This window comes from Telmatherina bonti, assembly GCF_933228915.1.
Source record: "Telmatherina bonti genome assembly, chromosome: 5".
NCBI lineage: Eukaryota > Metazoa > Chordata > Actinopteri > Atheriniformes > Telmatherinidae > Telmatherina > Telmatherina bonti.
In genome coordinates this window covers 21687085-21693084 of record NC_136623.1, presented here as the reverse complement: position 1 = coordinate 21693084, position 6000 = coordinate 21687085, and the positions used below count along the sequence as shown (strand labels likewise).

General features: G+C 38.6%; 1 protein-coding gene across 1 annotated transcript in view; it reads left to right on the top strand.

Moving 5' to 3' along the window:
- Positions 1-1176: 1176 nt before the first annotated feature.
- Positions 1177-6000, top strand: part of galnt1 (UDP-N-acetyl-alpha-D-galactosamine:polypeptide N-acetylgalactosaminyltransferase 1) — a 46172-nt gene continuing 41348 nt past the window's right edge. The window contains exon 1 of the mRNA XM_079241409.1: positions 1177-1542. The gene's annotated coding sequence lies outside the window, so the exon portion shown is untranslated. The remainder of the gene's footprint in view (positions 1543-6000) is intronic.

Genomic DNA, 6000 nt, shown 5'->3' with positions numbered 1-6000 from the left:
TGTACTATTGAAGATTACAAAGAAAAAACAAAAACAACAAAAGCCTTTTTAGCTTCTGGGATTTTGTAAAAAGCAGTATGCTCTCAGGGGCTCGGGTCATTTGGCAATGAGCTGTCAATAATCTCTCATCAGTTCTTAATAAATGCTCATTTGATGCAGTATCTCCCCAGTTGTAAGAGTAGGTGGGACTTGCAAAAACTGTTAAATAAATAAACAAATAATAATCTAAAAAAACAAGAGATCGCTCATGTTTTGTCTTCAATCATTAATCACATCCACTCTTCAGCTTTGTTTCTGTTGTTGTTTGTCAAACCTTTTACAAAGTTCTTCAAACTAACGCCTTAGCTCAACCATCTTTAACAACAACATACTGTTTCAATCTAATGTTTCAGTAATAACAATATCAGTTTGACATTTAAAAATAATATTAAACTACAAGAGACTAAATAATTTCATATTTAATACCTTAAGTACATTTGTTGTTATGTACGTTTGTTTGCTAAGGCAAGATTTTGTAAATAAAACTTTTCACTTCGACTAAAGTATTTTAAATGGACACATTGGCAAATTTTCTAAGGATCCGAATACTTCATTCGTCACAGCTTGAATTATTACCCTGGTACCCATAAATCATATTTCATTCTCTCTCTATAATAAGCTATTCACAAAAAATGAAGTTCATTCATCATTTAATATAACATTTCCCTGCAGCGGGTACCAGAGGAGGTTTTGCAAGTGTGAGGCTGCAACTTGCCTGGATCCTTTGGTTGTAAGTGATGATGCCCAAAAACACATTGTGATGACTGGTTTATAATAATATCATTGATAGCAACACTATCTGATTGACACGACTTTGATGGCTTTTGGAATTTTTAAGGGCTGATTACCAGACTGGCATAAAACATAAAACTGATACTCATGCAGCTCACTTTGCTCTTGAATGACAACCATCACTAATTTGTAAAGTATATTTAGATCAATCATAAGTGCACATTTGTCATCAACACAGTTCTTTAAATTCACCCTTCTTTTGGACTGTAACGGAGGATGGGGTAGGTTGTAGAATTTCTTCCGGGTTGAGTTAGTCAAGGGAGGGATGACAGAGATGCTGCCTGTGTGTGCTCTGCACATCAGCAGCAGCCAGGCTCCTCTCTCTCAGTCAGACAGACAGCGGGAGAGGCAGCACGTCCGCTCGGAGAGACAGCTCGCACCGCAGTACCTTACTACAGACTCAAACAGTCACATCCACGCTCTTGTTATACGGATGTATTCTCTGTTTACGCTTTCAAAGACTGGACGGTGCTTTTGTTGCGGCATTTCACATGAGAATCACCCCGGCTTGTGTGTGTGTTTTTTTAGGTAACTGGTTTATCTCGACGGCACAGAGGGAGCCACTCTCTCCCCCTCGTTAGCTCGCTAAGCTAGCTAGCCCGCTAACTTAGCCGTGTTACTTTGTACCGTATCGGCGTCAGTTCTCTGTCTCTAGGCTAGCCTGCGGTCTTCTGCGCCACAGTGGCTCATTGAGGTGACCCTTCACTCCAGGTAAGCGAACCATATATTTGAGAACCCTTTTGTTATTGTTGTGTTTTGACGTCATAGTGAACCGCTGGTTTGCCTCTGGCCAGAGAGCCAGTAACGGTATCTAGCAGCAGCAGACTGACGCTATGGCAGAAGGGTTCTTGTTGACAGAAGCAGCCAAGCAACCGGGATGTGATGCGACTCACCATTTAAAACAACCGTATTCCACTTTATCACCCAGTTAGTGTGCCAGCACTTGCTGTTTCAACACCAAACTTAAATTCTTTATATGATCCAGAGCGCCTTGTCGACAACTATGCTTCTATATACTTTTTAACGACAGCCTCCAACCTTGACTGCTGGTTTGCGGCGACTGGGCTTCTGCCAAGTTAATACTATGTCACAGTTGCCGCATTTAACTGCAGAGACTTTTCCTAACAGTTTATTGAAATTACTGTCAGTGATCAGATAAACTAACTACAATTTCGTCACCATGCAAAGGGATGAAAAAGCAGTCTGTTCAAAGTTGACAAACGCTTACAATGGAGTGTAAAAATGTTCTTGGTGGATACCTCCTCTTTTTTTCCGAGAAAAATTGAGACCTTAAATATTGCATCATAACTTGGAAAGATGAGATTAGATTCAACCTCTGCTTTGGTGGCTGTTCTGTCTTCTGTGTCTGTTAGAGGTCAGATGACTCAGCCTAACTTGACAAAACAGACAAAACTACCGACCAGGACGAGCCTCTTTCTCCTTGTTGGGCTTCAGATGTTTACCCAAGAACAGACTTTAATCACATTTTTAGTAATTTGATGTAATAGGGAACATTTTATAGGGCTTGATTGAAACATTTGGGGCCTGACTTTTACGCGTGTCCGTGTGTCTGTGTGTGTGTGTGTGTGTGTAACAGAAACTTGAGTGAGTGAAAGATGAGAGAATAATGTTGCTTGAGAGATCATGCATTAACAATGCTGTAATTATCAGAAGTGATAAGAAAATAAATTCCCTATCAGTTTAGCAATAGTTGCAGTTGCATTGCACACGATGAGGACATATGATTGACAGGAAAGCAATTAAAATAATCCGTCATGCTCCTCAAAAGGAGAGAGAGTAGTGATGCATGCTATTAATCCTATGGATGTGTGAGTGTGTGTATAAGTGCGATAGAAATGCTGCTGTGGTACATTTGTAATGTCAGCAGGATTGGTACATTGCTGAACATGAACTGGAGTCTTTGATCATTTTCAACCAGGAGTACCATTACGGCACAGCTAAACCTCCTACAAGAGGAACTAATTTGACAGAGGGGATCCGTATTGTGAAAGGTGATGGCTGTTGTTGTAAATTTGTATAGGTTACACTCTGTGAGTTACAGGATCTGACCACCACCACATGCATCTCCCCTGACATGGGAGTCTCATGTTCGCTGTCTTTCCTCAGAGCTGTATGTTTGAACACAGCCCCGTGTTAAAAGTATGACTATCCAGCATTGAAAGGAAATGAATCATGTTCCTCATTTCAAGGCCACGGAGTCTGTAGATGTGTTTCCTGCCCTGTGTGTGTGTGTGTGTCAGGCCACAGCAGATGTGCTGCTGGAATGGCTAATTTGAGATTTATGTAAAGTGGGAACATTTTGGTTTTAACTTATTGATATACATTTGAAGAACAGAAAAATTAGTTTTCACGTCTCCTGATGTCATTGACATAAATGAAGGTCTTACACGTATAGAATTAAATGATGGGTACATCATAGTGCTTTTAGCTTTTTCACATAACAGATAAGTAACAGATTGATTCTTTTCTTAATGCAGTGGTTATGCAGGTGGTTTTATTTGTTATGATATAATTTCTTGGACTGTAATAAATGTATTCTCGATAAATTCTGAAGATTTTTGTGCTTTTAATTGTCATTGATCATAGTACTTGGTGTATAATATTGACAGTGGAGCAGTTAAAGGTCAGGATCTCTCATATCCAGTCTGTTTGTGCATGTATTGGTGTTTGTCATCGAGTGTGGCTGTAGTGCATTTATTGCTCCGAGCTGGTTTGGAACAATAGCTCTATTCTGACCCATGTCTCCGGAGGGAGGCAGCAGCATTCGGCGTTCTCGGCACTCTGTGTGCCAGCAAGCCTTGGTTTAGGATTGGGTTTCCACAGCCACCTGGAGCTCTGAGCACAGGAATGCCATTGTTCCTCCTTCCAGACTATGGCCGGATCAGGCACACATGCAAACACACATGCACATAAACAGACACATACAATAGGAACTTATACCAATCTGTGTGTCCCCCCAAAACTTAAGGCACCCTGCTTTGTTACTTTGCTATTGCTCATACAAATAGACAGTGAAACATTAGGCCAGTGCATGCGTGGCCACTGAGACTTGACATTTGCAGGATAGCAGTATACTTATATGAGTTGCAGCTTTGCATTTTGTTGCAGCAGATCGCACAAAATAATTGTACTTGTTGCAGTTTTTGTCTTTTTCTATCCTAGAAATGTAGTGAAAACCTTGTGACATGAATGGCAAGTGGCTAGAAATGTGATAAAGAAAGTGTTCAGTAGATCATAGATGGTGCTTCTTAACAGCAGAGTAGATGCCCACATTGCCATTGAGATAACCATTTCTGATACCAGTGTCCTCATAGTTGGCAATCAAAAGCTTTGTAGACCAGTCTGTACTAAGGGGCAATTTTATAGACTGTAAGATTTGATCAAATTTGGTTCTGATGGTAAAAATGACTGCAGGACATTCTCCAAACATGGATAAACACAAAAAGGTTGGATTAACATGGACAAAACATTTAAATGCTTGACTGTCAGCCTGATGTGTGTGATTGTAGAAACAGTCACTTATCAGATATTGTTGGTCAAACTTGCGACATGAAAAGTTGAACTATTCTTCCACTGCATGCTGCACTTATAAGTGAAGCAGCCACCCCATAATAAATACAAGGAACTTTGAACTTGGCTAATTAACATACTTTATTTACAACAGTGTTTGGCTGTGCAATACTGATATTTGCATCAGAATTATTCACCATTCCTGTTAAAGGTAAAGGGATCAGTGTCTGCGAGCATTTCTGTCTAAACACCATCCAATACCACAGAAAAAATCCTCCTCCTTTTTTTCTGTCCCAAGCAATCCACAAACAGACACAGGAATCTGTTGTTTTGAGTTGGTAGGTGAAGACACAGCTGGATGTGAGTCACTGTTGTGCTAACATTCAGCATATATTAGCAATTTGGCATCATTAACATTGGAAAATCCCAGAACAGCGACATGCCCAAAATTCAAGGCTGATGTTTCCAGACGTGGCACGTGCTGTCACATTTACCTGCAACCTTGCATTTGGGGTGTCATCAGGTGAAACATTACAAAGAGATTGCTGCCTTAAAGGGAAAAGCAAGGATATGCAGCAACAACCAACACCTGCAAATATTTTTTCAAAAATGGGGAATTTGCAAAAGAAATCCAGAAAGCAATCATAATAACAGGCACAGTATTGGTCTGGATGACAAGCACCTGTCCGTTATGGAAAACTTTCACTGTAAGTCCAATTTAAAGATTGTTTAAATGTGAATTCTTTGATTTGAGTGGATTTACTTAATAATAAAAGTTCTTTTAGCAATCATGTGTTGATAAAACATGAATTATATAAATGTTTCTTATTGGTGTTTTATATGAATTAATGTTTTATAGGTTAAACTATAAAACATGATATATATGAAACTACAAATCATGATTTATATAACATGGGTGAGACTCAATTAAAACATTATTCTAATTCATTTTAGGCTTTGTAATTGGTAATAATCTAGATTAATTGGATTTTAATTGCATAATATTATTTGTCACAAAAACGAAATAGTTTTTATTCCAGATGATTTTGGTGGATGACTAAATCAAACAATAGACACAGATATTAATATTGTTAACACAGGCTCTATTAATGTCTGGAACAATACATTTAAATAAGTTTTGATTAGAATCAGTAGAAAAAATATTAAAAATATCTCTGGCCAAAACTGAACATACCTAAAATTAAAATGTAATTTTAATTAATTTAACTACCAGCTACAACATGTTACAGTTCTTTTAATGTCTTTGACAAATTTTTGTCAACACTCAACACATTAATGTCTGAAAGTAAACAAGACTGTGTTTTGGCTTCAGGCTGGTCATGTTGTAGAGGCGATCACCTCCTGCTCTGACTGCAGCTTGAAGCTGAATGCTGCGTGAGAAGCACAGACTGTGTAAATCTTTTTTTCTTCTTTTGAACGAGGGAGGGCCTTACGTAGCTGCCGGTAACAGCTAACAGAAGACTATACTATACATCGTTTCATGTTTCTCATCAAAAGTCTTTAATAAGACCACAAAAAGTGATACTCATTTTTCTTTGAAGTGGTTAAAGACATCCAAAAAAGTTGCTAAATATAGCACCAAACTGCTAAGGTTGTAGTGGAAGTCTACAGTGTGAA